The 24,089-nt window shown below is 39.8% G+C and overlaps 1 long non-coding RNA gene across 1 annotated transcript; it reads right to left on the bottom strand.

Moving 5' to 3' along the window:
- Positions 1-54: 54 nt before the first annotated feature.
- LOC125112845 (uncharacterized) lies at positions 55-21,943 on the bottom strand. The gene is made up of 3 exons (XR_007131271.1): positions 21,876-21,943; positions 4,575-4,691; positions 55-146 (listed from the first exon to the last, which is right to left on the bottom strand). It is a non-coding gene; the product is annotated as an uncharacterized LOC125112845 (long non-coding RNA).
- Positions 21,944-24,089: the final 2,146 nt, after the last annotated feature.

Below are 24,089 nucleotides of genomic sequence, written 5' to 3'. Positions count from 1 at the left end.
GTAAAAGCTTGATGATGCTTTGGGAAGTATGTCATTCATTTATTCTACGCTCTGTCCTGTGTTGCTATCTATAAATCCCTACCTCATTCACTGAAGATTTGAGACCTGATTTAGTCTTTCTTTCAATCCCAATTTCTGCCAATTTCCTGGGAAATACAAAAGACATAGAGAATTAAGAGTACAGCCTCAACCTTTACATCATCTTAATTTCCTGGACCTCTATGCATTCCATTCAACCACTCACATGCAGGATCTTACAGTCACTTGAAATTTTTCCAGATAAAAAAACGTCAATCTATCCTACTCTGTGACCACAACTTCCTGACCATTTTTCAAGTTCATGACCTCGTTTCTGCTCTCCAGGGTCAGAGACACTGACCTCAATTTTCTGCTAGCTTCTTTAGCATATGCCTAGCTTCCCTTGCTGAACCTCATGTATGGATGTGAACTAAGCTTAACTGTTTTTCATCTACATTCTCCATTTCCTTCTACCCCCAAATTTCCAACACAGCTGCCCCATAAAAGTCCAATCCTAGATCAGTGTTGCAATCTGCTTTCTCCACACCTACATTTCTAAACACTTTTAGAGCAAAATCACAAACTTCCACAGATTGGTGCCACCACAAATTTCTAGATTCCGTCCTCTATTATATACTCAGAATCACCTTTTCAATCCTGTCACTTGAATGGGGTTGTCATCTTCAAACATTCCCCTGAATAGCCACGTAAAAACTTAATCTCCAAATTCTTAATCTCCGCCTATCTAACATTCAGCTAGCTATACTAGTCAAACTTTATCCAAAAAGGGGAGAGGAGCAAATCTTCAGGAATGATCAACTATAGTTTTTATTCCCCTTACCTATGAAATTATATATACACACACATAATTTTACATTTATTCAAATACATACACATTTCCTCATGCTTCAAAGGATATCTTTCACAGGGTAAGTTCAAACTTACCATCACCCACTGTATCAGTGACATCCTAACTCATCAATACCTTATTTCTTTAGTCACCTCCCATTCTCCAATATCCTCAATTATTACCTCTCTACCATCCCCTTAGTTATTACCATTCCCTTAGTTAGACTATAAACGTATTCAGGTACCTCTGGTTCTCAAAAACATTTCTTAAACCAAGTCCCACTTCAGTTTCTGCCCAGTCTTTATACAATCACATTTAAATTTCAAAAGTAATGCATATTTACTTTCCCAACTCCTTCACCTCTCACTTACTCATCAATCAAAAAATCACACATTCTTCTCTATCACTTTATTGAAATGATGTTTAACAACGTCACTCATTCTCAACTGCCTCATCTAATGGATATCTTTCATTTATCATACTGGGCATCCTCACCACACACCCACATCTGAAGTTGCTGATTACTCCCAACTTTTGATTCTCCCTAGTCCTTGGGCTCTCCCGCTGCAAGTTCTCCTTGATTACTCTGATCATTCCCTCTTTCTCTGGGCTCTACTTCCTCCACTCGTCCATCCCCTAAATGCTACTGTTTCCCAAAATTCTTGTGTTACCAGTTGTCCATTTTTCTCACTATACTCTCACATCACATGTAATATTCCATTTACCCCATATATACAGATATCTCTCACAGATACTATATCTCCTTCAAGCTTTCAACTAATATATCCCATAGGTGGCTCAAGACATGTCCAAAACAGAACTCATCATACTGTCCTATAAAATAGCCATCTTTCTCACATAAACTAACACAGGTGATGATACTTCCATGTACCATGCACCCAATGTTACCAGTCTGGAAGTCATTCCCTTTCTCTCTGATTCCCTACAGCTATTTAGTCAGTAAGTCCTATTTATCTCCAAAACATTATTCATACTGGTCCCCAGGATGCTTTTTTCAACAATCACATAAACTAAGGACATGACGGTTTTTCATCTAAATCACCACATATATTAGTCTTTAACTGATCCTGTCTCAGAATATTCTCTCCAAAATCCATCTTTCCTATAACCACAAGAATAACCTATCTAAAGGTCACATCTTAAGACCATCAACACTCTTCTATCTTCAAGAAAGGCCTTCCATAAACTTACCCATGTCTAATACTCTGGCCTCTTCTCTAACTCATCTCTATATTATCCTTTAAGCTCCAGCAAAAACGAACCGTTGAGGTCATATCAGCTTCAGCATTCTTTTCCTTGTAACTTCTACTTGGAGTATACTACTGTTACCACCTATGCAACGCAGAAACATCTACACACCTTTGCAAAGACTGCCCTTTCTATGGAAATTTTCAGTAACTTTTTTCCAGATTCTGAGTTAAACAACGATCCTCTACACTATCACAATAATTGAATGTACATATGTACATCAGAACTACACTCACTGCATTTCTCTAGTTTGTTTTTAAGATATTTCATAATGGAGACTTTGCCTGGCCTCTGTGCCATCCTTTTCTTATTCCTCATCGGGGAATAAGAACTTAACTCTTGGGAGAGATTGGAATGAAGAACTAAGACTGTCTAACTCAGCCCTTCACTCTCCCTTTAGTTTATGAGACAAGCTGCCTAACAGAAAGTAAAAGGCTGTCATTTCCAGGTTCGTCTGTGACTGAACGAACAAATTCCATTCTGGGGTACATTATGAGAAATACCCCTTGATTGCAGACCACTGCCAAATCCTCTACCTCAGCTTTACATACCCTTTTCTTTGCTACTCTTTATGGTAAAACTAGAGTCATCTATATTCACTGTATCAATTTTTCTCCTCCCCTTTTCTCTGACGCTCTCCATTAGGCTTTTGCCCCTCCTTTTCTTTAAAAATTGCTCCTATCGATCAGTGTCATCCATGACCTCATGTTGTCAAATCCAATAGGATTCCCAGTCTTCACCTTGCTTGACCTCCATCCTTCTGACCACTCCATTGGAAATCCTTGGAATCATCCTTGACTTCTCTGTCAATACCCCATATCAATCTATCAGTAAATCTGTCAGCTTTACCTTTAAAGTATATTTAGAATCTGACTGTTTATCACTACCTGTATCATTTCCACTCTTACCCCTTTCTCATCTGGATTACTACAGCAGTCTCTTAGTTAATTTCTTTTATTCTACTCATGTGCCCCTACAGTCTACTCTCAATGCAGGGGCCAGAGGAATCCTGTGAAATTACAAGTCAGATCATGCTATTCCATTGCTCAGAACCCTCCCAAAATTTCTCACCTCATCCACAGTAAAATCCTTAAAATTACCTGTGAGGTTCAACATGTTCTGATCCCTTGTGATCTCTGCACCACTTCTACCTCTCTCATCGCTCTCACTCCATGCACTAGATTCCTGATGTTCCTTAGACATGCTCCTGCCTCGGAGCCTGTTAATGAACTAATGCTCTTCTGATATCCACGTGGCTCACACCCTCCTTTCCTTCAGGCCTTTCATCTTCTTAGGGAGGCCTTCCCTGGAAACCCTATCGCTGCAGTCCCACCTCAATTCCCCGGGTACTTCCTCCTCCCTTTTCTCACTGCCATAGCATTTACAGCCATCTGACATACTACGCATTTTGCCTATTTACCTGGGCTATTGTTTGCCTTCTTCACTAAGCTCCATGACAGCAGACATTTTTGTTTGCTGTCTCTGGGGCCATATCCACAAAATCACTTCCTTGGCTGAGAGTAGACAGTAATACATATTTGTTGGACTGAATGAAATCAAAGAAGAAATAAGTGAATATTCTGATCTCTATCCATCTGATTGCCATGCCACTATCCAAACTCAGAAGGGAAAAAGAGGCACGTTACTGACTACTTCCCTAAACTCCCATACTGCTTCTGTGTGCACGTCATTAGACTGCCTTTCCCAGATGGCAGGCATGACATCTTATGCAGCTTGATTTTCTGTGCTTACCACAGGGCCTGACACATGGTATTCGATAATATTCAATGAATTAACAAAAGACTGAAGGAGTAAATATAATGTCAAGGTCAAATTCATTTTAAACATTTGGGTACCACCTTACCCTTACAAAAATTTAACTTCTTCCAATCATCTGAGCTACACTGTAGAATTGATACAAATTTAACTCAATCTCTTACATCTTCTACACCTACAACTCCAATGTTCATACGATAGTTCTGAAGCAGGGAAGGACATGACCAATAAACAGTAAGTTCTAATGAAGGAAATGTTATTTCTTGCTAACTAAACCAAGAAATTTTATCTACATTTTCAATTTTTCATTAAGGTATTTTAAATAAATAACACTAATTTTTACGTATAAATAAGAATTTAAATATTTTAAAGAAATTTAATAAATCTGTTTAAAGAAATTTAATAAGTAAACCTATAATAGGAAATAAATATAAGTAAACCTATAATAGGAAATAAATCTGTTTATAATAAACATTTAATGCTTTAGAAAAAATTTTCAACATAGTAACCAAAAGAAAAAGATTTTCTAATTTTCCAGATAATTAAATTTATCAAAACCCTTCATAATCAAGTACTCTGCATTAACTAATTTCACCACAACACAAGGATAATTATTTGGTTAATTTTTCTTTACAAGGATAAAAATTCAAATAGAATTTACCTGAGCTTCTCAAAGTTTTGCTGTAGTGCTTTGCTGAAGAGCTTGCTATTCTTGATGCTGTTGCTTTGTTTTATCTAACTGATGCTGCAATTCTGTGGAATTTGTTACTTTTTCCTTCTGCTTAAAAAAATTGACAAAGGTATCATGCTATCACTTATAAATATCTGATATCACTTCAAATCTCACAATTCTAAAGTTTGAAGAGAAAACTAAATTCAGACAATAGATAAAATCAATTTTAAAAGCAACATTACTTATTACTTATAAAATCTTAATCCTATGATTAAGAAATTATTCCAGGTATAGATTCTTACCCTGAGAAGAATAAAATTATTTTCTCCAGATTAGCATTTAGTTTATTATTGTTTTTATGTACTAATATGAACAAGGAATTGATTACATACAGATTGTTGTAACAATAATCTAAGTAACAGTTATCAGTATTTGTTTTACTTCTAATAAAAGACATAATCTGATGTAGATATCTTTGAGTTTAACCAAACAACAGTTACCATTTTCAGCAACTACAGCTTAAATTAGGATAGTATTCAATCTCATGCTTAATTAAAAAAAATCCTTAAATGCAAATTCAAAGTTCATATGCACCAACTACACGTCATCAATGCCCTCACCATCTGTTCATTTTTCAGTTTCATTAGAAACTCACTTTGGTTTTCTTTTAGTGGGATAGGATATTTCCTTACTGGGTGAGAAGACTCAAGCAGCCTGATAGAATCACCCTCAGAATTTTTCCTGCCTAAATTTTAAGAGTAGTCCTCTTTGTAATTTTCTTTCCTTTTGTTTTTTTTTTTTGGTCTTTTTTTTGGGGGGGGGCACACCCACGGCATATGGAGGTTCCCAGGCTAGGGGTCAAATTGGAGCTACAGCTGGTGTCCTATGCCACAGCCACAGCCACACCAGGGCCGAGCCACATCTGTGACCTACACCACAGCTCATGGCAACGCCGGATCCTTAACCCACTGAGCGAGGCCAGGGATTGAACCTGCAACCTGATGGTTCCTAGTTGGATTCATTTCCACTGCACCAAGACAGGGACTCCCCTTTTTGTAATTTTCAATGAGAGCTTTAAGGAATACAAACACAACAAAATGACTTAATGTAGTTAATAAGCAGGATGTTATTATTGGGGAGAAATGAAAGACACAACTTAATGGTTTTAAAAAACCCAACTAAGCACTTGAAAATAAAGACTGAACACAACAATATTTAAGACGCCTCAAATCTAACAATAAATGTACTAAAAAAACTCATTTAAATACAAACTTCTTCTAAACGAGAAAGTTTGAGGTGTAGATCAACCACTTGTTCTTTATCCATCAACTTTCCACTTGAAAGCTGCCTGTTCTTGCAGCCTACCATGAGCTTCCCCTAGATGGCGCTGTCTCCAGAAGTTTGCTATGTAACTTTAGAAAAGGCAAAAAGTACGTACATATGTATAAACACACGTATACTCACCACCATTAATACCACTACCTACTTTCCAGTGTTTTATTTTTCACCAACATAAACATATTAATTTTCATGATACTATGGAGGAAACTGAAATCCAACTGACTTTTAATCATATAACTGATGATGAATTACATAAAGCTATAATCGAACATCAGTTTTTAGGTATTTTGCTCCCTTTAAAAGAAAAGTGAACTTGAGGCTCTTGTTAAGACATAAATGTTGTGATCACTTAAGGAACTTAAAATAATAAAATTAAACTTAAAAATTAAGACACTTAAGGCACACTCAGTCCTACTCCACTTTAGTTCTTTTCTGTCTGTCTGTTTTTTGCTTTTTAGGGCCACACCCATAGCATATGGAATCTCCCAGGCTAGGGGTTCAATCAGAGCTGCAGCTGCTGGCCTACACCACAGCCACAGCAATGCCAGATCCGAGCCATGTCTGCAACCTACACCACAGTTTATGGCAACGCTGGATCTTTAATCCACTGAGTGAGGCCAGGAATCAAACACAGCATCCTCATGGATAGTAGTTGGATTCAATACCACTGAGCCACAATGGGAACTACCTTCACTGTATTTTTTTTTTAATTCCAGTGGTTCTTTTTGTCTTTCCATAGTTATGAACTACCAACACTGACGTCTTACATTTGGATACTGAATAGAGCACAACACATTCCAAGTCCTTGACATGGCACACAATTTCTAAATAAGACAGAGGAAAGAATATTTTCTTAAAATAGTAGGTGATTCTCCTTCATTAACTTTAAAATTGCTAGCAAGCTAAAACTAAAGGAGAACTTTGTCTTGGAGCTAAGAATTATCACTTTTTCAAATTCCTAATTTTCTCTGAATCTACCAGAAATTACAGCCACTTTCTCTTGTGGGATTGGCCAGTAGTGGATCTATTTAAAAAAAATTTTAAGGTAGTATAATTTTACTTATTTACATATCTATATTTTTTTATGGCTGCACCCATGGCATATGTAAGCTCCCAGGCCAAGGATTGAGTCCAAGCTGCAGCTGGCAATGCCAGATCCTTTAACCCACTGCACTGGACCAGGGATCAAACCCGCACCTCTGCTGTGACCTAAACCACTGAAGTTGTATTCTTAACCCACTGTGCCACAGCAGGAACTTCTATAATAATTTTAGAAGAATTACTGCACAAGTGCTGGGAATGTAGAATAAAAAAGAGAGGCATGGAGATAAGAATGCAAGACATTTGGCAAGGCTTACACACTGAGAGTGCTTCTACACTCCAGCCTCTTAACACATTAAATCGAAACTCAGCACATGCCTCAGCAAAACTGAATATTAGTAACAGGTACTCTACAATGGCTTTCAATCAAATCTATTCATGTTAACTCTGAAAATACTAAGAATCTACAGCCTTTGTGTCATATATACACTTACATGCTCTATATTTGCATATTTCTCCATAAAAATTCATAGCTGGCAAGGAAAAATAAAGTTATATCAGAAAAGTGGACACCTACTATTTTCTTGTGCTATGGAACAACTTGTGTATCAAAATATATCCTATCCTTAATAAAGAAAACTAAAGTGTCTTTCTAATGTAAAACATACTTTCATCTAGCTAAAACAGCAATCAGTAACAAAGAGAAGGCATTAAGTTTCCTCTTGTCCTTAGCCAGCATACTGATGAATTTCTCCTTTTTCTTCTTCTTAAAATGCAGCGAATTAGCACTGTAATAGCTACCCAAACCCTCTTCTACTCATTACAAGAACTGGATCCAATCCTGAAATATATGAAAGCCTTCAAAGTAAACTCCTATTACAAGCATCTAAGTGCTTAATCTCTTGTAAACAGGCATTACCCATTTAGTTCCTGAACTTGCTGGATCAGACTCTCCCAATATCATTATTAACACAGAGATAATCATCAGACTTCTCCCCTAGAAGTTTAGATTTAGTACATTTGAGCTGAAGCCCAGAAATCCATATTTTCATATCAAGAATCACATGACCTTAATTTCAGAAAAGTTCAGTCATCACTTGCCAAAAAGTAACACTTTAGGAGTTCTGTTTGTGGCTCAGAGGTTAAGGAACCCAAATAGGATCCATGAGGATTCAGGTTAGATCCCTAGCCTTGCTCAGTGGGTTAAGGATCCCGCATTGCTGTGGCTGTGGCTTAGGTCAGCAGCTGTAGCTCTGATTCAACCCCTAGCCTGGGAACTTCCACATGCCACAGGTGTGGCCCTAAAAAGGCAAAAGACAAAAAATAAATAAAAATAAAAAGCAGCCAATTCTCAGTTTCAATTACAAAGTACAATTACAGAGGAAACATTCAAAAACACCAATAGGCCTATGTCAGAGATAATGATTTTACTGAATCAAGGATAAGCCCTTGATATTTGTAATTTCTTAAGTCTCCCAGGCGATTCTCATGTGCAGACAGAATAAAGAATCACCAAATTAAAGGCAACTGCTGCCGAGAAGGGAAGATTTATAAAAGGGGTTATAATAAATATATTTATATCTAGACAGGTATGTAATAAAGAACTTTGTCATTCATTGCTATATAATTCCTAATCAATCCCTAATTTTTAAGAATTGAATCTCAAATCAAAGCTGCCCAAGGGTGGAAGCAGGCCAAAGTCACTTAAGCAATAACATCTATACCATGTTAGAGTAATTATGTTAAGGAAAAAGAATAAATTAAAAATAAAAATAATATATGTTTGTATTATTAATAGAATGGTCTTTCCCAAAGTGACTTTTTGAGATATTTCCATAGACATATATGTTCTCTAAGAAATTCCGTATATAAAATTATATACATAATTCTTTATTCATTATAATTAAATAATGTTTACCAAGTGCCAGGCCTATTCTAAATGCTTCATGAATATTAACTAATTTAATCCTTATAATAACCCTATGTCCACAATAATAATAATAACCCATAATTTTCTTCATTTGAGAGATGAGCAAACCGAGATACAAATTAAATCACTTGTCAAAGCTTACACAGCTTGTAGGCCACAGAACTGGAACTCAGGCAGGGTTCTTAAATCCACACTTACAAAACACTATTATGCTATTCGAGATGGCACGTTAGATAATTTTTAAAAATTAAGTTGGATATAGAGGTGGGGGAATGGGAGATACAAATTAGTGGGTATAATATAGGCTCAAGGAAATATTGTACAACACAGGCAATACAGCCAGTATTTTTAAAACTTTAAAATTTTTAGAAATTAACAAATTAAACTAATGACATCTTATTTTTTAATTACACAACATCACAATCTATACATCTGTGGCTATTTTAGTGTGTTCACAAACACAAGAATATGAAGAATACAGGCTACTTCATTTTTCAAGTCCTTTGTTGACAATTGCCAAATATCTGTTCTTGGCAGGACTGAAATGGAAGCTAAGCAATCAGGAGAGAACAAAACAAATTCAGTTCATCCTCACAGTCTTTAAGGACATTGAAAGAAGGTTTAAGGTGAGGTTCACTTTCATTTTTCCAAACAGTATTTACTGAAAGCCCTAAGTATAGAGGTTGATAGAGTGCAGAATTTTTAAAAAAATCCTCAAATTAAAGAGCTCACACTCCAGTGGGAATGGTAGACAATATGCAAGTAAACAACTAATTATACAATATAAAGTACTATAAAGAAGAAAGAAGACACTTGCTAAAATAAGCATTTCCAGAGTAAATGGAAAACAAGCTATTTAAATAGAGAGGTCCATGGAGTTCCTGTCGTGGCTCAATGGAAGTGAATCTGACTAGCATCCATGAGGATGCAGGTTTGATCCCTGGCCTCGCTCAGTGGGTTAAGGATGCAGTGTTGCCATCAGCTGTGGTGTAGGTCACAGACGCAGCTCAGATGTGGTGTTGCTTGGCTGGATCTGGCCAGGAGCTGGATCTGGCTGGGGTGCAGGACAGCAGCTGCAGCTCCAATTCAACCCCTAGCCTGGGAACCTCCATATGCCACAGGCGTGGCCCTAAAATAAATAAATAAAGTGGTCCTGGAAGGCTTTATTGAGGAGACAACACCTGAGTAAGCCTTAAGAAGAACTGAAGTCAACAGAACACTAAGTCATTGGGTGCCCATGGGCCAGTGAGACTAGACTTGGCACAGAGGACAAGATATAAATAGTTATTGCACTTGGCTAGACCCTCCAGGATACTGTTGAATAGAAGTAGTGAAAAGTGGAGATCCTTGATCTCATGGGAGAGAACACTCAGATTTTCACCATTACACAAGGGGGAAGAAGAAAAATTCATTGGTCACTAATTCAGAGCCAACAATGGCATCCTGCTAAAGACCACCCTGACTTTGTTACGTGTGGACAGGACTGCAAGGGAACATGGGGAATTGAACATATTTGACAGAGACAAGATTCCAGAGTAAAAGGACTCAAGATCACCTCCTCTCACAAAAACACCAAAATTACAACTAACTGTTGAAGACCCATCAACAAAATAGACTGGAAGGTACCAAAAAAGATATCCTATATCCAAAGACGCAAAAGAAGTCACATCAAGATAGTAGGAGGGGTGCTTTCATGATACAAACAATCTAGTCAGTGGGTGACCCACAGACTGGAAAATAACTACATTGCAGAGGCTCTTCTACAGGAGTGAAAATTTGGAGCTCCACATTGGGTTCCCATGCCTGGGGGGTCTGGCATCGGGAGGAGGATGCCCTGGAGCATTTGGCATTGAAGGCCAGTGAGGCTTAAGCACAGGAGCTCCACAGGACTCAGGGAGACACACAGGGTTTCATGTGCACTGGATCACAGGACAAAGCAGGGACTCTATAAGAATATGGATCAAGCCCACTGGGAGTTCTTGGAGGATCTCCTTGGAGAGCAGGGGTAGTCATGACTCACTGTGGGGGCAGGACATTGGAGACAGGGGTCCCAGAAATAATCATCTGTGTGAGCTCCCCTGGGGCTGCCACTTTGGAAAAATTTGGCCATACCCATCAGGGCTGAGAAGCCCCAGGCCAGACAACAAACAGGGTGGGAACACAGCTCCACACATCAGCAAATAGGCTGCCCCCAATCACACCCAGAGGCAAAGCCCCACCCACCAGAGGGATAAGAACCAGCTCCACCTACCAGGGGGCAGTCACCAGTCCCTGCCATCAGGAAGCCCCTGCATCAATCAACTTCACCCACAAACAGGCAGACTCCAGAAGAAAGAGAGGCTACAACCCTCTAACCTGCAGAAAAGAGACCACACAAAAAGTTCTACAAAATGAAAAGTCAGAGAAACATGAGTCAGATGAAGGAACAAGACAAAACCCCAGAAGAACAGCTAAATGAAGTGGAGATAGAAAACCTGTCTGAAAAATACTTTAGAGTAATTCTAGTAAGGATGACCCAAGATTTGGGGAAAAAAATAGAGGCGAAGGTCGATGAATTAGAAGAAACATTTAAGAAAGGAATAGAAGATTTAAATATTCAACAAGCAGAGATGATCAACACAATAGCTGAAATAAAAAATTCACTAGAAGAAAACAACAGCATGATACAGGAGGCAGAAGAACAAAAAAGCGAGGTGGAAGACAGACTGGTAGAAATCACTGATGTGGAACAGAATAAAGAAAAAAGAATGAAAAGAATTGAGGACAGTCTCAAAGAACTCAGGGACAACTTTAAATGCCGAACATTTGCATTATAGGGGTTTGAGACGGAGAAGAGAGAGACAAAGGGCCAGAGAAAATATTTGACGAAATAATAGCTGAAAACTTCCCTAACATGGGAAAGGAATCACTCACTCAAATCCAGGAAGCACAACGATACCATATAGAATAAACCCAAGGAGAAACACACCAAGACACATATTAATCAAACTGTCCGACATTAAAGTCAAAGAGCAAATATTGAAAGCAACAAATAACATACAAGGGAACCCCCATAAGGTTATCAGCTGATTTTTCAGCAGAAACTCTGTGGGCCAGAAGGGAGTGGCATGATATACCTAAAGTGATGAAAGGAAAAAATATGCAACAAAGATTACTCTACCCAGCAAGGCTTGCTTTCAGATTTGAAGGAGAAGTCAAAACCTTTACAGACAAGCAAAGACTAAGAGAATTTAGTGCCACCAAACCAGCATTACAACAAATATCAAAGGGACTTCTCTAGGCAGAAAGAAAAGGGCACAACTAGAAAGAAGAAAATTACAAATGAGGAGGCTCACCAGTGAAGGCAAACATCAGTAAAGGCAGGAAATCATCCACATATAAATATGCCCCCAAAAGCAGCAATTGTGAGAATAGGAAGGTACAAATGCAGGCTCCTGGAAATGCATTTGCAATTAAGAGACCAGTGACTTAAAGCAATCGTGTGTGTATATATAGACTCCTATACCAAAACCTCATGGTTACCACAAACCAAAAATCTACAATAGATGCAATTCAAACACAACACTAAAGATAGTCATCAAACCACAAGAGAACAGAAGGGAAGAAAAAAGGCCAAGAGATAAAGGGCCAGAGAAAATCAACAAAAACAAATCCAAAACAATTAACAAAAGGCAATAAGAACATACATATCAATAATTACCTTAAATGTAAATGGACTAAAAGCTCCAACCAAAAGACATAGACTGGCTGAATGGATACAAAAACAAGACCCATATATATGCTGTATAAAGAAGATGTGGGGTGTGTACACACACACACACACACACACACACACACACAATGGAATATTACTCAGTCATAAAAAGGAATAAAATAATACCACTTGCAGCAACATGGATGGGACCTAGAGATACTAACTGAAGTTAGTGAAAAACATCACATGATATCACTTATATGTGGAACCTAAAAAAGATACAAATGAACTTATTGCAGAACAGAAACAGACTCATAGACTTTGTAAACAAACTTATGGTTACCAACGAAGACAGGTGGGGTGGGGGATGGCGTGAACTGGGGATTTGAAATTGGCACATGCACACTGTATTTTGAATGCCTGGCCAATGGGGACCTGCTCTACAACACAGGGAACTCTACACAATCAATATTCTGTGATAATCTACATGGGGAAAGAATCTGAAAAAGAATGGATGTGGGTATATGTGTAACTGAATCACTTTCTTGTCCAGCAGAAATGATCACAACTGGTAAGTCAGCTCTACTTCAATAAAATTTTGTAATATGGGAAAAAAAGAAAAAAAAATACAGCACACTAAGAAAAAACAAACAAAAAAACACAGGCCAAGTAAAAGGCAGGAAAGCACTTTGAAGTATTCATGTGTGTGAAGAACTGAAAGGAGATTAGCATGGTTTCACATGGTAAGAGATGAGCTCGAATACACAGTGTGGGCCACACTACATGCAGATGCTTACATGACCAAGGAAGACAGCTGGATTCAATTCAAAGCCACCAAGGGGTGTTAAGCTGAGGAATAAATTGACATCCTTCACATTTTTAAAAGGATGCTTCTGGCTTCTTTATGGAGAAGAGACTAAGGAAGTCTCTAGAAGAAAACTTGTAAAAAGCTAATACAGGGGCCCAGGGAAGCAATGGCAGCAGCTTCGATTAAGGGTGGCAGCAGCACTGATGAAGGAAGTGGACAGATTTGAGTTATACATTAATAGAAGAATGCAGACAGCATGCTGAAGGGAAGAAGGTAGGTGGTATCACTTCAAGGTCTTCAGTATGACCTCCTCACTTCGTACAGAATTGTGACTAAACCAAAATATCATGTGTGTGTTTTTCTTTGTATAAAAATACAGAATAGGTCCTCAAAAATTCCTGATGCCTCTGTACCTACTGACAACCAAATGAAACCCAAATTCCTCCCCCTGCTGCTCAAGATCCTACATAATACAGTTCTAAATGCTCTTTGCAATCAAAATAGTCCAGTGCCATTACACATACCCTATCAGAGCATTTTCTTGCAATACTTCTTATAACACTCCCTTGCCCTAGTTTACTATTCTGCCTGAAGACCCTCATGCCTTCAAACTGGTACCTATCAAAACACATCCAATAATCACAATTTCAAGCCCCACCTCTCGCTCAGGTTTTCTTCATCACATAACAGAATAAAATAATTATACAATATGAAGTACTGTGGACGGGAGGGTAAGAAAACAGGAGAGGAACTTTTCCAAATTCCCACAGTAAACTCATATTCTTTGATAGAGGATAGTACTTGCCTCATCCTCAATGAGATTTACATATTTTTTTTGGTCATTCTCTCTTTTTACAGCCGCACCTGTGGCATATGGAGGTTCCCAGGCTAGGGGTCCAATTGGAGCTGTAACTGCCAGCCTATGCCAGGGCCACAGCAATGAGGGATCTGAGCCACATCTGTGACCTGCACCACAGCTCACAGCAACACCAGATTCTTAACCCACTGAGCACAGTCAGGGATCGAACCTGTGCCCTCATGGATGTCAGCCAGGCTCGTTAACTGCTGAGCCACAGTAGGAACTCGAAGATTTACATAATTATTTAAGGCAGGTACTGTTTCCTTTTTCATCTCTCTATCTCCTAATAAATAAGGCATGGTATCTTTTAGAAACAGTAAATGCCCAATTTGTTTATCTGAACTGAACGTTAAGTATCTAAGGTATATTTAAGTTATTCACAGATATGCCCAAGCCTCTGTTTCCTTCCATTTTGAATGCCTACATTTATTTATTTCTTACTTACTCGCTAAAACATTTGCTGATCAACAAGCAAAATGCCAGAGAGCTGGGATAGAAACTGAGTAAAGACATGGTCTCTGCACCCAAAGAGTTCAGAGTCTAGTGAGGAAAGATACATAAGTTATGACAATATACCATACTATAGTTAGGAAAGCAATCAGGATGTGTACATGCTTAAGAAATCTCTGGAGGGGGTGGGGGTGAGAAGTGGCAATATGCAGAAAAAGATATCTGGAAAAGTGACAGGTAAAATAAGTAATATTTATAAGGAGAAGAAAAATAGGAAGAGGATCTCAAGCTAAGAAGACAGAGGAGTCATGCCACAAAGCAAACATCACTGATCTTTAAGTGAAAAGAGTTGAATATTATCAAAAAAGTGGCTGAGGACTTCAGTCTCCCTCAAACTACCATTTTTCTACCACTTTTAATGTTACCTATAAAAATAATTGGAACACGGAATTCAAAACTTGAGTTAGTGTCGGAGTTCCCATCATGGCTCAGTGGTGAGGAAACCAACTAGCATCCATGAGGATGAGGGTTCAATCCCTGGCTTCACTGAATGAGTTCAAGATCCGGCACTGCCATGAGGAGTGGTGTAGGTCAGACACAGCTTGGATCTGACGTTGTGGTAGCTGTGGCGTATTCTGCCAGCTGCAGCTCTGATTCGGTCACTAGACAGGAAACTTCCATATGCCATGGGTACAGCACCCAAGAAACGCAAATAAACAAATAAATAAATAAAACAAAAAAAGGAAGCAAAAAGAAAATTTGAGTTAGTGGAAAAGACAAAATTTTGATTACACTTCAACTGATAGGTATTATTTATCTACAAAAATAGTTGTTAGGACTAATTTATTTTCTTCTCTTAAAATACCTAATTTTGGGAGTTCCCATTGTGGCTCAGTGGTTAATGAATCTGGCTAGGAACCATGAGGTGGTGGGTTTGATCCCTGGCCTTGCTCAGTGGGTTAAGGATCCGAAATTGCCATGAGCTGTGGTGTAGGTTGCAGACGAGGCTCAGATCCTGCATTGTGCTGTAGGTCAGTGGCTACAGCTCTGATTCGACCCCTAGCCTGGGAACTTCCATATGCCACTGGAGCGGCCCAAGAGATGGCAAACAGACCAAAAATAAAAAAAATAAGAAACCCTAATTTTTAGGGAGTTCCCATTGTGGCTCAGTCTAATGAACCTGACTAGTATCCATGAGAATGAGGGTTTGATCCCTAGCCTTGATCGGTGGGTTAAGGATCCAGCATTGCTGTGCTATAGGTCACAAATGTAGATAGGATCCTATATTGCTGTGGCTGTGGTATAGGCCAGCAGCCACAGCTCCGATTTGACCCCTAATGTGGGAGCTTTGTTATGCTGCAGGTATGGCCCTAAGAAAATAAAAAGCAAAAAAAAAAAATCTAATTTTTATATTATTGGTTTAATAATATTTATATTTTGCTGGTGTTCCCATCGTGGCTCAGCAGAAACAAATCTGACCAGAAACCACGAGGTTGCAGGTTTGATCCGTGGCCTCACTCAATGGGTTAAGGATCTGCTGTTGCCGTGAGCTATGGTGTAGGTCACAGACACGGCTGGGATACTGCATTGCTATGGCTGTGGTGTCAGTTGGCAGTTGTAGCTCTGATTTGACTCCTAGCCTGGGAACCTCCATATGCCTCAAAAATTAGTGGCCCTAAAAATTAATAATAATATAATAATAATAATAATTTGAAATTTTAGTGATGAGAAAATAAAAGATTCAGACGTTACAAAGAATTATCAAAAATTTGATTTATTTAAATAGCTAATACCTACTGAGTACTTACCATGTGCCCAGTACCACTTTAAGCAATTTATATGTATTAATTCATAAATACTTCACAATATTCATTTTAAAGGAAACTGAAATTTAAAAAATTAAGATTTGATGCAATACTACAGGCCATGAAAACTACAAATTATTTTTTAATGAACTATATTATCATCAAACAACCATCAAACACACTAAGAAGAAACCACATGGGGAATTACAATAAATAAAAATAACAGCTCTTATTTGATTAATTTCACTTTGAAGTTGTAACCCATGCTGCTCCTTTCCTTCTCTCTGTTGTTATAGCTGTTTAATATCTGCCTTAAGATGCTGGTACATGGTCTCCACTTCTGATAATTCTTCTTTGAGCATTTCAGTAGCTTTTCCCTTTTCACCCAACTCTGCCTATATTCTCTGGAGTGAAGTTTCACATGCAGATAACCTTGACTAAAGCTCTTGACAATCTAGGTCTTTTTGATGAAGGCTTGCTTGTATATTCTTCTTACTCACACATTCTTCATTATGTTTCAACTCTGGGGACAGTCCAGTTCGTTCTTCAGCAAATTTTCAGTCAAGTTCTGAAATATCAGTTTGACAATTTACATCCTTTCCTAAATTTTAATTACTCTAATACATCAATCTTCAGAGTGATACCATTTCTTAAAATGTTTTAGTCAATACTGTAAAAAGAGTGAAAATATTCTAAACAAGAGGAATGAAATTCTTAAATATTAAATGGTTTTATCCTGTGTCCACTTGACTAAGCTCTACTCATGTAATTTAAGTACTGTAAAATTTCGATATAAAATAAAAACAATAAAATCTACTAAGTAGATTGTTTAGAGTATATGCAAAATATCTATAACCTTGGGAGCACCGAGGGGGGCAAAGACCAGATTGAGCGCAGTGCTAGCATAAGGGATGCGTGCGTGGGGCCTGCGTGTGTGCTGGGACAGGAGAGCAGAAGACTACACTGAGGGACACCTGGAGACTCTGGGATTAAGGTAAGGATGTGCACTCTAGCTCCAGCTGCCAGGTTGAAGTTAGAGTGTAGAGGAGGGGAAGAGGGTGGAGGGGATCTCTTGAGGAGCTGAGGAAAGATGTCAGAAAGGGAGGAGGTGAGGCGGGAGTGCGGGGAGGGCCTTGGCTGTCAGGGACCGGCTTGCATGCAGTGCGGGTGTGGTGGTTGCCTGCATGGGGCCTGCCTGTGTGCTGGGGAGAGGAGAGCAGAAGAGAAAGCTGAGGGAAACAGGGAGCCTGGGGGATTAAGGTAAGCATCTGAGCTGCATCTGCAACCTACAACACACCACAGCTACCACCAATGATGAATCCTTAATCCACCGAGTGAAGCCAGGAATTGAACCCACATCCTTACGGATACTAGTCAGCTTCAAAACCCCAATGAGCCACCACAGGAACTTCCTGATGAATTCACTTTTGACAAGCATGCCAAGATAAGTCGATAGGGGAAAGAAGAGTCTTTTCTACAAGTGGTGCTAGAACAATTAGCCACAGATAAAGAATAAAACTGGATTCCCACTGCTATGATGTAAATGTTTGTGTCTCCTCAGAATCCATATGTTGAAATCCTAATCCACAGAAGCGGTGGCTTTAGGACATGGGGCCTGTGAAAGATCAGGAGGCCATGAAGATGGAGCCCTCATAGATGGGATGATTGCTCTTATGAGAGAAATGCCACAGGGCTCACAAATACCTTCTGCCCTGTGAGGAAAGAAACAAAGTCTGCAATGTGGAAGACATTCCTCACTCAACCCTGCTTATACCTGAATCTCAGAGTCCCAGCCTCCCAGACAGTGAGGAATAGATTTCTGTTGTTTATAAACCACCCAGTCTGTGGTATTTTGTTATAGAAACCTGAAAAGACTAAGACAGCTACCTTACATCATATATAAAATTAATTCAATATGTATCAAAGTCAAAATACAAGAGCCAAAACCATTGCTTCTTGGTATAAAATACAGGAGTAAATATTAATAATCTTGGATTAGGCAATTTTTTAAAAACTATGACACCAAAAATATAAACAACAAAAGGAAAATTAGATGAATTGAGTGTCATTAAAACTAAAGATGTGGTATAGATCATAATGGACTATTACTTAGTCATTAAAAGGAAAGAAATAATGTCATTTGCAACATTAGATAGACCTAGATAGTATCATGCTAAGTGAAGTTAGACAGTGAGACACCAACATCATATGCTATCACTTATATGTGTAATCTAAAAAAAAAAAAAGGATAAAATCATCATCTTTGCAGAACAGATACTGACTCACAGACTTTGAAAGAATTATGTATTCCAAAGGAGACTGGTTTGGGAGTGGGGGGATGGCCTGGTGGTTTGGGATGGAAACAATAAAAAATTCAGTTTTGATGATCCTTTTACAACTATAAATGTAATAAAATCCACTGAGTTAAAAAAAAAACTGACACTGCTGTGCTTCAATGGACACAGTTAAGAAAATGAAGACAACACAGAGAATGAGAAAATATAGTTAAAAACCATACATATGATAAAGGAAAACTCTATTTTACACTATGAAAGGACTTGAACATATATTCTCTGAAAAAAATAACCAAAAATCACATGAAAAATAGTTCAACAGCATCAGACATTAGGAAAACGCAAATCAAAACCACAATGTGATACTACTTCACATCCACTATGATGGCTAAATTTAGAAAAATTCTTTAGTCTTAAGAACTCTTTGTAAATAACATTAAGTTTTCACTTTGACGGGTGATATCTGTTCCTATCAGGACCCTGACATTCAGGTGGGGATAATTTTTTTCAAGCCAAGCATTTTTTATTTTTTTAGACATACCTATGAGTGCAGAAGTTCTGGGGCCAAGGAGCAAACCTTAACCACAGCAGTGACCACACCCGATAATTAACCCACGGAGCCACCAGGGAACTCCATGGGTGATCATTTTTAATGAACAATTTTTTATGGGAAAATACCACAGTTATCCCCACCGAAGCTAAAAATGAATCCAGAGTTCCCCTTTCAAAGTTATTACCCATGTTTTCTTACATCAACTAATACAATAATATATAATAAGGAGAAATAGGATGTAAAGTATTTGAATAAAGAGATTTGAAGGGACAGTCATTAAGATGACAATCATTATCTATCTACCAAATCCAAAAGTGTTAAGTGAAAATCCATCATACTAAAGTACAAAGTTCAGTCAAGCGATTGAATTCATAATTAAACTGAATATTCCAATAAAATTAAATTTAAAAAGATTAATCATAAATACTTGTCAGTATGTTTCTTGAACACTGGCCACAGTTATTTATTAAGAAATTAGATGATTCAGACTATTATTGAGGTTCTTTTTCTTTTTTCAATTTTTAAGTTTTATTGAAGTGTAGATAATTTACGTTTTGATAATTTCTCCTACACAACAAAGTGATTCAGTTATACATATACACAATCCATTCTCTTTCACATTTTGTCCCATATATTTCACATTTTGTCCCATATAGGTCCTCACAGAATATTGGGTAGTGTTCCCTCTGCTATACAGCTGGTCCCCATTGACCATCCATTCCCTAAACAATATTGTGCATATGCCAAACCCAAACATCCAATCAAACTCTTTCCTACCGTTCCCTTCGTTAACCATATTTTTTTAAGTTTGTGACTCTGTTTCTGTTTTGTAAGTAAGTTCAAATGTATCATTTTTTTTAGTTTCCACCTGTAACTGATATCTTATGATTTTGGTCTTTGACCTACTTAGTATGATAATCTCTAGGTCCATCCATTTTGTTGGAAATGACACTACTCATTCTTTTTACGGCTGAGTAATAGTCCATTTGTATATACGTACTGCATCTTATTATTCCATTCCTCTGTCTTTAGATGTTTAATATGCTTTCATTTCTTGCTATTTTAAATAGTGCTACAAGGAACACTGAGTTGTGTGTATTTTTACAATGATAGTTCTCTCAGGATATATGCCCAGGAGTGGGATTACTGAATCATAAGGTAGTCATATTTGTTTGTTTTAAGCAAGTTTGATACTATTCTCCATAGTGGTTCCAACAATTTACATTCCCACCAACAGCATAGGAATGTTCCCCTTTCTCATCTTCTCAGCATTTATTTTTTTTGTAGAATTTTTGATGATGGCTATTCTGAGCACTGGTAGGTGATTCCTATTATAGTTTTGATTTGCACTTCTCTAAAAATTAGTAATATTAAGCATCTTCTCATGTATATTAAGATCTGTTTTTTAATGGCTTTGCCAGTAGCATATGGAGGTTCCCAGGTGCACTGTTGAATTGGAGCTAAAGCTGCTGGCCTACCTTATAGCCTCAGTAACACCAGCCTTACATACGTGGTTCTTAGTATCTGCCCGTATCTTTAGCAAAAACAGGACCTCAGATTCAAGTTTAGCTATCTGACTTCCATTTTCAAAATATGAGCCACACAAATCCTTGACCTTTTAGTTTCTAATGATCTCAGATACATGCACTTTACATTTTCTAGGTCTTCTAGTGCTTCTTATTAAAGGGTGCAAAACAAGACCTTCTTTCCACATAACAGATATGATCTCTTCATTTTAGTTTCTCGTTTGATAGTATAAAATGTTCACAAAGAATTAATGTGGGTTATTACATATTTTGAGGCAAAGTCTGCATCATTTATATTGCCACTATATTATGCTTGCTGAGACACATAAAAGCAGCTACTGGGATATTGAAAACATTATTGATCTAGGAAATATTTTAATTCATTCAGAGAGAAGATATCATTAGGTTTACCAGCATTTGGCAGGAACTGACATATACTATAATAACGATATATATTTTTTCTCTCTGGTTAAGTTATAATTTAGTCCAAAATAATCTACACCATATCAGTGTTTTTCCAAATGAAAAATAAGTCATCATTTTTAACAGCTACTGGTGAAAAAGAAACTGGTCCTTAGATATACTCTATAAATTTTAAACATACTACATGTAACATTTTTGTTTGCTTCATTTCATTCATTTAATAGTATACAAAAGCCAACAACCTAAGAAATAATTGGAATTTATTTCACTTATAACTTTTATTAGTTTGAGATGTACAGCAAAGTGAAGCAATTACACATATCCATTATAATTTTCCTATATGTAAAAAATGGTATTTTAATGCGACGCAGCTCAAAGTAAACATCTTCAACTGGTTCACAGAGGTATTTGATTATTGTTATTGTAAGATTCTTAAAAAAGACAGAAGGTGCAATATAAAAATAAATACATATAGAGATGCAGATGGATCATACCCACCAATTTCACTATTCTCAAAAAAAAAAAAAATTGAAGCTGTCAACTGCAACTCCACTGACAACGTTACCTCAGTCTCTGATAATCATGGTGTCACTGAGGATTAACTTCAGCTCTCTCTTCACCACTGTGAAGGGACTACACACAATCCAGGGCAAGCAGACCCATTACCTTAACACAATAGACACTCATCGCTCCTATCCTGAGATGGTACCTCATATTTTCTACGCCAGTATGTCCACCATCTTCACCATACATTAAAAAAAAAAAAAAAAAAACTCAAACCTATCAGCTGGAACTCCACTGACAGCCTTACCTCAGTCCCCCTGCTCGCCCTGGCCCTCAGCACTCCCTTCAGCTCTCCCTCCCCCTCTGTTCAGGCACTCCCCACAAGCCCCCCCCCCCCCAGCTGCCCTGGCACATTCCCACACTAACCCCTCCGGGCTCCTTTCCTGACATCCTTCCCCTCACACTTTCTAAGGGGTCCTCATCCTCCACCCTCTTCCCCCTTCCCAACAACCAAACAAAAACCAAAACCCAACAACAAAAAAAACCACCAACCACCACCACAGCAGCAGCAGCCACAAAAACCGACCTTGAACCTATCCCCTGGAATGCCCCTCACATCCTGACCGCAGGGCCCCAGGCTCTCCGTGTCCCTCTCCATTCCCTCTGGCCTCCCTTCCCCTGCACCCACGCAACCCCCACGCACGATGGGGGGGGGGGCAAGGGGTGCCCGCCCGCCTCCACGCTCCCCGTACTCGCACATTCCCAACCCTTCCCAGGACCTCTCCTCCACTTTTCCAAGAGATCCCATCCACCCTCTTCCTGCCTCTCAAAACTAACCCGGAGGACTTCCACCTCTCAGCTGGGGCTCCGCTGCCATCCTCACCTCCCTCCCCCACGCTCGCCCTGGCCCGCCACAGTCCCTGCCGCGCTCCCTTCCCCTGCACGCAGCCAACCCCCACGCACCCAACCCCCACGCCTGCGCTGCCCCGAAGCCGCTCCCCGCCCCCCTCGTCCCCCCCCCCCCCACCCAAACACGCACCGTGCCCCCAAACACTTCCTGGGACCTTCCATCCCCTTTGCCCAAGCATCCTAGGCACCCTCTTCCCTTCTCAAAAAGAAAAAAAAACCTACCTTGAACCTGTCCGCTGGAGCCCTGCTCACATCCTCACCTCCGTCCCCCACGCTCTCCTCGCCGCGGTGTCCCTCAGCATTCGCTGCGGGGGCTCCCTTCCCCGCACGCACGCAACCCCCACGCACGCCACAGCACGCACGCAACCCCCACGCAGGCGCTCTACACAACCGGGTCCCCACCCCCCCTCGCCCCTCCCTGCCCGCCCACCTCCACCTCCCCCCTTCCTGGCAACTTTCCCCATCAGTTCAAAGGCATCCAGCCTATCCACCCCTCTACCCCTTCGCAAACAAACAATCAAACACACACACACACTCAACAAGCCAAAAAAACAAACAAACAAACAAACAAAAAAAACCCCTCACTTGAACCTGTCCGCTGCAACTCCACTGACAGCCTGACCTCAGTCCCCCCTGCTCGCCCTGGCCCTCAGCACGCCCTTCAGCTCTCCCTCCCCCTCTGTTCAGGCACTCCCCACAAGCCCCCCCCCCCCAGCTGCCCTGGCACATTCCCACACTAACCCCTCTGGGCTCCTTTCCTGACATCCTTCCGCTCACATTTTCTAAGGGGTCCTCATCCTCCACCCCTCTTCCCCCTTCGCACCAACCAACCAAAACCCAAAAACCAACAACAAAAACAACCACCAACCACCACCACCACAGCAGCAGCAGCCACAAAAACCGACCTTGAACCTATCCCCTACAATGCCCCTCACAACCTGACCGCAGGGCCCCAGGCTCTCCGGGTGCCGCTCCATTCCCTCCAGCCTCCCTTCCCCTGCACCCACGCAACCCCCACGCACGCTCTGGGGGCAAGGGGTGCCCGCCCGCCTCCACGCTCCCCGCACCCGCACATTCCCAACCCTTCCGAGGACCTCTCCTCCACTTTTCCAAGGGATCCCATCCACCCTCCTCCTGCCTGGCAAAACTAACCCTAACTAACTTGAACCTCTCCGCTGGGGCTCCGCTGCCATCCTCACCTCCCTCCCCCACGCTCGCGGTGGCCCTCACCATTCCCTCTGCGTTCCCTTTCCCTGCACTGCAGCCCACCCCCAGGCCTGCGGTGCACCAAAGCCGGTCCCCGCCCCCCTTGTCCCTCCCCAAACACGCCCCTTTCCCCCAAACACTTCCTGGGACCTTACAGCCA

Source organism: Phacochoerus africanus, chromosome 12 (genome assembly GCF_016906955.1).
Source record: "Phacochoerus africanus isolate WHEZ1 chromosome 12, ROS_Pafr_v1, whole genome shotgun sequence".
Lineage (NCBI taxonomy): Eukaryota > Metazoa > Chordata > Mammalia > Artiodactyla > Suidae > Phacochoerus > Phacochoerus africanus.
This window is presented reverse-complemented; position numbering and strand designations above follow the sequence as displayed.